Genomic DNA, 9,664 nt, shown 5'->3' with positions numbered 1-9,664 from the left:
TGCTCGCTTTTCCCAGCCTCTGCCTCTGCCAGGACTCTTAAGTCATAGCGACTTCTGGGCCACCATTGTCCTCATCCAGAATCCGCTTTCTCCCTTTTCCAAAAAATTCCACTAGCCCTACAAACGTGGCCTCTTTGGGAAAGCTTTCATTTTGGAAAAAAAAAAAAAAAAAAAAAAAAGCGGGGAGTGAGGGCCAGAAGGGTCGGTCTGGGATCTGACCTTGAAAAAGGCTTTTGATTCATCAAATTTAAATATATTAAAAACAATCACACCCACACATACGGGTAACATTTCTATACCGGGATTCATTCGGCGGTGGGGGGGCGGTCTGGATAAAAGCCACTACCAAAGCGCTATAGGAGAAAACCAAACCATCAGCGCGTTCAATCAATCTTAGTGTTTTGAACCCGCCTCCAGATTGTTTTCCTGAATTGTGGCTGCGCAGAGACTCCGGGGTGGGATGAGAACCAAGACTGCCCCACTGCCTCCCTACCCGACTGACATTGGGCACGGAACAAGAGACCTGACAGGGTCCAACAGAGAAATGGAGATGGGCTCAGAGCCTCTTTCCAGGCCCGCCAGTCTCTGGTGCAACAGATGATATCCGGGAAGAGGCGGAGCCAGGTGTGACAGTTCTGAGGGCCAAAGACAGCGGTTGGGTTAATCAATTGTTCTTTGGAGCAGCTTGGACACCTTTAGAGGGTGGGCTCTATAGGTGAAAGAACGGCAGGCGGACTGATCAGAAGTTCGCCCAGGACTTCTGGCCCGGGATGTGCAGAACTACAGGATGCGGAGACGATTGACAGCAGGCCTGACAGTAAGAGAGAGGTTAGGGCCCATAGTTCTTCCGCGAGAAGGGGGCGGGGGGATTGAAACTTGATTGATGGCATTTCCGACCAGTGAGAACGTCTGAGCCAGGGGCCCTTGAGTAGTACGTGTCTTTTGGCAGTAGAGGGTTGGTCCTTGCTTTGACTGACCCTCTTATCATCCAATAAACATGCCTGCTTGAGTTGGGGGCGGGGCGACTGAGTGCAGAAAAGACGGGATCTTGTCCTTGTCCTCGTTTCCCTTAAAGAGGAAACTCAGTTCCACCAGTAGCTCCATACCCGCTTATCTGTTTTTTATTTTATATTTTTTATTTTTTTGAGACGGAATCTCGCTCTGTCGCCCAGGCTGGAGTGCAGTGGCACGATCTCGGCTCACTGCAACCTCCGCCTCCCGGGTTCCAGCGATTCTTGTGCCTCAGCCTCCTGAGTAGCTGGGATTACAGGCGCCCACCATCACGCCTGGCTAATTTTTGTATTTTTAGTAGAGACGGGGTTTCACCATGTTGGCCAGGCTGGTCTCGATCTCCTGACCTCAATTGATCCGCCCGCCTCGGACTTCCAAAGTACTGGAATTACAGGCGTGAGCCACCGCGCCCGGCCTTATCTGTTTTTTAAAAGGCATATGATGCTTTAAAAAATTCGAAAGTCACAGATTTAGAACAGTTTAGCTTTTCCGCGCTGTACAGAAACGATGGCCTCACTGCACCTGTGAAAAAAGAGCCGCCCCAGAAAAGGCAGTCTTAGGGTTGGGGAGTTGGCCTAGGATTGGAATTTGATTTGAGATTTTAGGCCTGAGAGGCTACGATGGAGGGCGGGTGTTTCTGATAGAAGATTTCTGGGGTGAGTGATGGGAGAGTTCTAGGGACAATATTGGGGTCTGTGGAGATCAGTAATAGATGGTTAGTGGAAAAGCTGAACTGTTCTAAAGCTGAGACTTTCAAACGTTTTAAAACATCATATGCCTTTTTAACAGATAAGCGGGTAGAGAGCTACTGGTGGAATTGGTCAGTCTGGGTCACCCACGTAGACGCCCATAGTAAGAGCCTATTCTCTGATGAGGCCGACTGGAATCAAACAGCTCATGCACTTCTAGTTCACTGCCCCCTGAACATGGCAATGCATCCACCATCATAGACTGGGCACAAAGTAAAGGACTCTATGTTTCTGACACAGACCATTTGCAGTCTGACAGTGGTGTGCCTTTTGTTGCAAAGGCCACCCAACTATGGGCCAGTAGTCAAAGCCTTCCATAGATGTTCTATGTGCCCTACCATGGGCAGGTATCTGATATTGTTAAACATTGAAATGGCCTCCTCAAAAATGAACTCAAAAGGATTGCAGAACCTACCTCTCTCTCCTTCTCCTGGTCCACTCACCTTAGTAAGGCAGTTTGGTCACTAAATGTGGCTGTCCCAACAATGGGATTATCTCCCATTGGGTACCTCAGATAATGGTCCGGACAAAAGGGGTGGGCTATAGAGGCATTTGGGATTCTGCCCTGGCCATTCCTGGACGTGATGTATTTTTATTTCCTTTAACAGTAATCACAGGTCCCAGGCTAGCCTAGTTGGTAACCCTCCAGGCAGCAGCCCAGCCCAAAACATGCCTAGGGGACTTAAGAGCCCTAGGGGACTTAAACTTTTTTTTTTTTTGAGACTGAGTCTCGCTCTGTTGCCCAGGCTGGAGTGCAGTGGCACAATCTCAGCTCACTGCCACCTCTGCCTCCTGGGTTCAAGTGATTCTCGTGCCTCAGCCTCCTGAGTAGCTGGGATTACAGGCACCTACCACCACGCCTGGCTAATTTTTGTATTTTCAGTAGAGACAGGGTTTCACCATGTTGGCCAGGCTGGTCTCGAACTCCTGACCTCAGGTGATCTGCCCACCTTGGCCCCCCAAAGTGCTGGGATTACAAACGTGAGCCACCATGCCTGGCTCGGACTTAAACTTAATTCTGGTCAGTCACCTGAATTCTCTTGTTGGGTGGACACGGTCCTAGATCCTAATGACAATGACCACTTGATTGAGTACACCACTCACCAAGTTCCCATACAGCAGCTCACACTGACTAAGATAGAAGACATTAAAAAAAAATCTCTGTAAATTTTATAAAAATGCCTTTGGCCCTCTTGTACTTGACCCTTCTGGATGAAAGGTCTGGGTACAAATAGGGGATGATTGGGAAAAAGTGAAGTTAAAGGCTCTGGGATGGGATACATTGATTTCATGAGATGTGGAAGGAGAGCATTTGGGGAGTGATATGGTTGGTTTGGCTCTGTGTCCCCACCCAAATCTCACGTCGAATGGTAATCCCCCTGTGTCAGGGGAGGGACCTGATGGGAGGTGATTGGATTATGGGGGGAGTTTCCCCCATGCTGTTCTTGTGATAGTGGGTGAATGAGTTCTTACAAGATCTGATGGTTTAAAAAGTGCGTGGTGCTGGGCGCGGTGGCTCACGTCTGTAATCCTAGCACTTTGGGAGGCCAAGGCGGGCAGATTGCCTGAGTTCAGGAGTTTGAGACCACCCTGGGCAACATGGTGAAACTCTGTCTCTACTAAAAATACAAAAATTAGCTGGGCGTGGTGGTGTGTGCCTATGGTCCTAGCTACTCAGGAGGCTGAGGGAGGAGAATGGCTTGAACCTGGGAGGTGGAGGTTGTAGTGAGCCAAGATCACACCACTGCACTCCAGCCTGGGTGACAGAGCAACACCCTGTCTCAAAAAAAAAAAAAAAAAAAAAAAAAGTGGGTGGCTTTCTTCCCTCGCTCTCTCTCCTGCTACCTTGTGAAGAAGGTTCTTGCTTCTGCTTCACCTTCTGCCATGATTGTGAGTTTCCTGAGGCCTCCCCAGCCATGCAGAACTCTGAGTCAATTAAACCTCTTTTCTTCATAAGTTACCCAGTCTCAGGTAGCTCTTTACAGCAGTGTGAAAATGGACTAACACAGGGAGGGAATATCTTAGACCCTGAGAGGTGCAAGATGGGGAGACAATGAATGTTCTCTTTGTCCCCTAGATCGAGCACTCGCAGCCCAACAAAACAATCATCTGGTCTGCTGGAGTCAAGCAGCAGGTGCAGCTGGCAATCTAACCTGCTGCTAGGTTTGCCATCACTGTCTTTGGGTGACAAAAACAGAAAAAAGCATGTGAGCATGGGTGCTCCTGAATTACTCTGCTGTGCCTGATGCCATCAACAGCAGCTCCTGAACACAGGCTTCCCTCATACCTGTAGACATACGTGGGCCAGCACAACCTTGTTTAGAGCTGATTGATCCAAATTCATCTGCTTCTCCTGGCACCCAAGTGGCCTTGGATTATGCCATGTTTAGAGATTTAGGTACAAGCACTAAGATGCTACTTGCTATAGGTGGAATGTTTATGTTACCTCAAAATTCATATGTTGGAATCCTAAGCCCCAAGGTATTAGAAGGTAGGGTCTTTGGGAGGTGATTAGCTCTTGAGGGCAGAGCCCTCATGAAAGGAATTAGTGCCCTTATAAACGGGGCCCCAGAGTGCTCCCTTGTCATTTTCTCCATGTGAGGACACAGTGAGAGGATGGCTATCTGTGAACCAGGAAGTGGACCCTCACCAGATGCAGAAATCTGCTGGCACCTTGATCTTGGACTTCCAGCCTCCAGACCTGTGAGAAATAAACTTGTTGGTTATATGCTACCCTGTCTATTGTATTCCATTATAGCAGCCTGAATAGACTACTTCTCATAACACTTTACCAAACCAATGTAATGGTGAGTCCAATCAAGTTGAACAACAAATGCTGAAGTGAGATGAACTGTTCCCCTTTGGATGATACATTTGTATATGGGGGGAACAGTAGGAAATAGAATGTCTCTTCACTGGGACAGGGTTTGCTTTGGGGCCCATGTATTGCCCCCTAAATTATTGACAGTACACCAAACATCAGCGCATCATTCTAAATTCCTTTGTGTGGGTTGTAGCGTATAGTAACCTGGCCTTAGTTTTACTACTTTGTAGCTGCCTAAAGATACAAGGCCCCAATCACTGATTACCCCAGCCATTTCTCAGGGTTGTGATGACAGCGAGCAACCCTGTGGGATGAGGCAATGTCTCCCTCTGGGGCAAAAAACAGGCTGGATCGCCCATGCTCAGTGTTTCTTGGCTGTGATGTAAACCTATTGTGTGTGCAACATCCACCAGGGACCCTCTGCATCACTCCTGTGGGACTTGGAGGACATGGGGAGCAGGTGCCCACGTGACGTGCATGCTGCTTGCTGTCCCAGGAGCAGGAAAATCCTTTGTCTCAGCCTCAGGAGTCTCATGTTTTCTGTCAGCATCTCTAAAACATGTTAGCTTGTAAGAGGGTGAAGTCTCAGACCTTTCGCAGACCCTGACAATCAACAGTGGAGGGATTTTTCTTTATGCTCTGACAGTCTCTATGGTCTGGCCACAGACAGTTTTGGAAGATCAGTGATTGGTTGCCAGTGGTGTCAGGATGAGGCTCCAGGGATTCGAATCCTGAGGTAATTAATAATTGGAGGCCTTCGAGGCTACTGATTGAGGGTCTGTGGCTGTCAATCATTGGGAGAGGGGCCATAATGGTAGTGTTTGTGTGAGCCAGTGATGAGTGACACTCTGTGCTTCCTTCCTTCCTTCCTCCCACCCTCCCTCTCTCTCTTTTCTTTCTTCTTTCTTTCTTTCTCTTTTCCTTCCTTCCTTCCTTCCTTTCTTTCTCTTTTCCTTCCTTCCTTTCCTTCCTTCTTCTTTCTTTCTTTTCTTTCTCTCTCTAATTCTTCCTCTTTCTCTCTCTCTCTCTCTTTTTTTTTTGAGACAGAGTCTCGCTCTGTTGTCCAGGCTGGAGTGCAGTGGTACGATCTCAGCTCACTGCAAGCTCCACCTCCTGGGTTCAAGCGAGCACGCCCAGCTAATTTTTGTATTTTTAGTAGAAATGAGGTTTCACCATGTTGGCCTGGCTGGTCTCAAACTCCTGACCTCAAGTGATCCGCCCACCTCAGCCTCCCAAAGTGCTGGGATTACAGGCATGAGCCATTGCGCCCGGCCTCTTTCTCTTTCTTCTTTCTTTCTTGCTCTGTCACCCAGGCTGGAATGCAGTTGTTCGATCATAGCTCACTGCAGCCTCAAACTCCTCCCCTCAAGAGGTCCTCCTACCTTGGCCTCCAAAAGCACTGGGATTACAGGCGTAAGCCACAGTGCCCGGCCTTGATTGTGGTTTCTTTGGTTCCTTAATTGGATTCTTGGAGGGTCAGTGATTGGGCCTATGTGTGATTACTGTTTGGAGACTTTGGAGGACCCTGTGGGAAACAGCTGCCCCAGGCAGGTGGGAATGGGTCTTCAGGAAAGCACAGAGTTGAATTTGTTAGGTAATAGTCTCCCTTTAGATTCAGACCTACATTTATTTGGTACATAGCTCTACTATTTACTAACATAGTATGACCTTGGTCGAGTTTCTGATTCCTTCTGAGCCTCAGAAGTTTCCTTATCTAGAAAATGGAGATAATACAGAATGCACATGCTATATAATACTGTAATATATATAGTATATAATATATACAATGTCCTAGTATTGTTGTGGAAAATCCTTTCCATAGCGCAAAGCCATAGAAGATTTGTGGGAATAGGGGCAGTAACACACTGGGATACACCCCTGTAGATTCAGGACTTGCAGGGCGAGAGGTGGGGAGAGTGTGAATGGGGACTGGCTTTGCTGCAGGGCAGCTGCTCCCCCACCTCTCTGTGGTAAATCCTATCTCCATGTATCCTGTGATGTACCTCCACTCCCTCGGACAAATCCGACCTTCACGTGTCTTATTAGGTTCACAGTTTGACTCAGAGAAAGGCTAGCATGGAGACAGTCCTAGGACAGATTACCTACCTAGGTAGGTAATCTTGTCAGCAGAGAAGTTTGTAATCTTGTCAGCAGAGGGTAGGCAGTGTAGGTTGCCCAGGATGCGCACTGAAATATTCAGGAGCTTTATTTTAAGTAGCCCTGACATTGTCATCCTGCAGCCTGAGCTCTTGACCTGAGCCTCACAGATGCCCCCTGCCCTCCACAATCACTGACCTCCACAGACTACTCATTCTTAAAGTTTCGTTTCTTTTTCTGGTTTTCCTGAACTGGCTAGAATCTTCAGTACAATGCGTTTTTTGTTGTTGTTGTTTGTTTTTTGAGGCGGAGTCTTACTCTGTCGCCCAGGCTGGAGTGCAGTGGCGCGATCTCGGCTCACTGCAACCTCTGCCTCCCGAGTTCAAGCGATTCTCCCACCTCAGCCTCCCGAGAAGCTGGGATTACATATGCCTGCCACCACGCCTGGCTAATTTCAGTACAATGTTGAATGGCAATATTGATACTAGAACCCTTGTTTTTTTCCTGATTTAGAGGAAAGTCTTTCAACTTTTCCCATTGAGAACATATTTTGTAGAGACTATCACGTTAAAAAAACTTCCTGTCTTTTCCTAGTTTGATAGGAGTTTTTTTGTTTGTTTGTTTTTTTGACAGGGTCTTGCTCTGTTGCCCATGTTGGAGTGCAGTGGCGCCATCATTGCTCACTGCTCACTGCAGCCTTGACCTCCCAGGGCTTAAGCGATCCTCCCATCTCAGCCTCCCAAGTAGGTAGGATAAGCTCACACCACCATGCTCATCTAATTTTTTTTTTTTTTTTTCTGTAGAGACGAGGTTTTGCCATGTTGCCCATGGCTGGTCTTGAACTTCTGGACTCAAGCAATCTGCCTGCTTCAGCTACCCAAAGGGCTAGGGTGCTGGGAATAGAGGTGTGAGCCATCATGCTCAGCTTTTTTTTTTTTTTTTAGACAGGGTCTCATTCTGTCACCCTGGCTGGAGTGCAGTGATGCAATCATAGCTCACTGCAGCTTCGACCTCCTGGGCTCAAGTGATCCTCCCCCCTTGGCCTCCTAAGTAGCTAGGACTACAGGCTAATTTTTTAATTAAAAAAATTATAAATGAATGTTAAGATTTGTCAGATGCTTTTTCTGTGTCTTTCTTGGCAACCACAAGAGTTTTCTCTTTTAATCTGTAAATATGGTAAATTGGCCAGGCAAGGTGGCTTATGCCTGTAATCCCAGCATTTTGGGAGGCTGAGGCAGGTGGATCACTTGAGACCAGGAGTTCGAGACCAGCCTGGGCAACATGGTGAAACCCCCGCTCTACTAAAAATACAAAAAATTAGCCAGGTGTGGTGGTGCATGCCTGTAGTCCCAGCTACTTGGAAGGCAGGCGAATCGCTTGAACCTGGGAGGCAGAGATTGCAGTGAGCTGAGATCATGCCACTGCACTCCAGCCTGGGCAACAGAGCGAGACTCTGTCTCAAAAAAAAAAAAAAGTAAATTACATTATTTAATTTTCCAATATTAAACTAACATTGTATTCCAGGGATAAACCCAACTTGTTTATTGTTTATAATATATTAACCTTTTTATGTATTACTAGTATTTCATTTAGGATTTTTGCATCTGTGTTTATGAAGGAGATAAACCTGAAAATTTCCTTTATTTAAAAAAATTTTATTATTACTTTTATTTTTTAGAGACAGGGTCTCATTCTATTGCCCAGGCTAAAGTGCAGTGATGCGATCACAGCTTACTGCAACCTTGAATTCCTGGGCTTAAGTGATCCTCCTACCTCAGCCTCCCCAGTAGCTGGAGCTACAGGTGCATGCCACCGCATCTGGCTAAATTTTTATTTATTTACAGGCAGAGTCTCAGCATATTGCCCAGGCTGGTCTCAAATTCCTGGCCTCAAGTGATCCTTGTTTGTTATGCTATCTTTTATGGGTTGAATTGTGTTCCCCGCCAAAAAGATGTTGAAGTCCTAACCCCTAGTAGCTCAGAATATGATCTTATGTAAAGTTTGGAAATAAGGTTGTTGCAGATGTAATTAGTTAAGATGATGTCCTTATAAGAAGATGGCCATGTGAAGACAGAAACATACTGGGAGAATGCCACGTGGCCACGGAGGCAGAGATTGGAGTTTTGCAGCTGCAAGCCAAGGAACGCCAAAAGTTGCTGGCAAACCACCAGAACCTAGGAGAGGAGAGGAAGGATTCACCGACAGGTTTCAGAGGGAGCACGGCCCTGCAGACATCTTGACTTCAGACTTCCAGCTTCCAGAACTGTGAGAGAATAAATTTTTGTTGTTGTAAGCCACTCAGTTGGTGGTAGTCTATAATGGCACTTCTATGGATCTAATACACTATCCTCTTAAAATGAATTGGAGATTTAAGCGTCTTTTTTCCTCTTCTCTGTAAGAGTTTATGCAGTACTAAAGTAATCTGTTCCTTGAGTGTTTTGTAGAACTCAACTGCAAAGCCCTCTGGGCTCACTATTTTCTTTGTCGGAAGGTATTTCTTGAATAGGAACTAAACTCTTAGTCATCTACTGTGTATCTTGGTATCTTGAGCACTGAATATACAGGTGGGAACAAGACAGGCAAAGTCTTTGCCCTCATGGAGTGCCAATGGTTAGAAAAAATACATTCTGGAGATATATATATATCCCACTGGTAATATCCAGTAGGCAATTGGATATGTGTGTCTGGGCTCTGCAGAGGGAAGGGGCCTGGGATGCACGTTCAGAAGTGGATGGTTGTGGCTGGGCACAGTGGCTCACACCTGTAATCCCAGCACTTTGAGAGGCCGAGGCAGGTGCATCACCTGAGTCCAGGAGTTCGAGACTAGCTGGCCAACATGGTGAAACTCTGTCTCCACTGAAATACAGAAATTAGCCAGGTGTAGCGGCAGGTGCCTGTAATCCCAGCTACTCAGGAGGCTGAGACATGAGAATCGCTTGAACACAGGAGGTGGAGGTTGCAATGAGCCAAGATCATGCCATTG

The 9,664-nt window shown here is 46.9% G+C and overlaps 1 long non-coding RNA gene across 1 annotated transcript; it reads left to right on the top strand.

The window, feature by feature from the left end:
* The first annotated feature begins 518 nt into the window (after nt 1-518).
* Nucleotides 519-9,034, top strand: LOC134739068 (uncharacterized). Its single transcript, XR_010125552.1, has 2 exons — nt 519-817; nt 7,315-9,034. It is a non-coding gene; the product is annotated as an uncharacterized LOC134739068 (long non-coding RNA).
* Nucleotides 9,035-9,664: the final 630 nt, after the last annotated feature.

Source organism: Pongo pygmaeus, chromosome X (assembly GCF_028885625.2).
Source record: "Pongo pygmaeus isolate AG05252 chromosome X, NHGRI_mPonPyg2-v2.0_pri, whole genome shotgun sequence".
Lineage (NCBI taxonomy): Eukaryota > Metazoa > Chordata > Mammalia > Primates > Hominidae > Pongo > Pongo pygmaeus.
The sequence above is the reverse complement of the archived record's forward strand: the minus strand, read 5'-3'. Positions and strand labels throughout refer to the sequence as shown.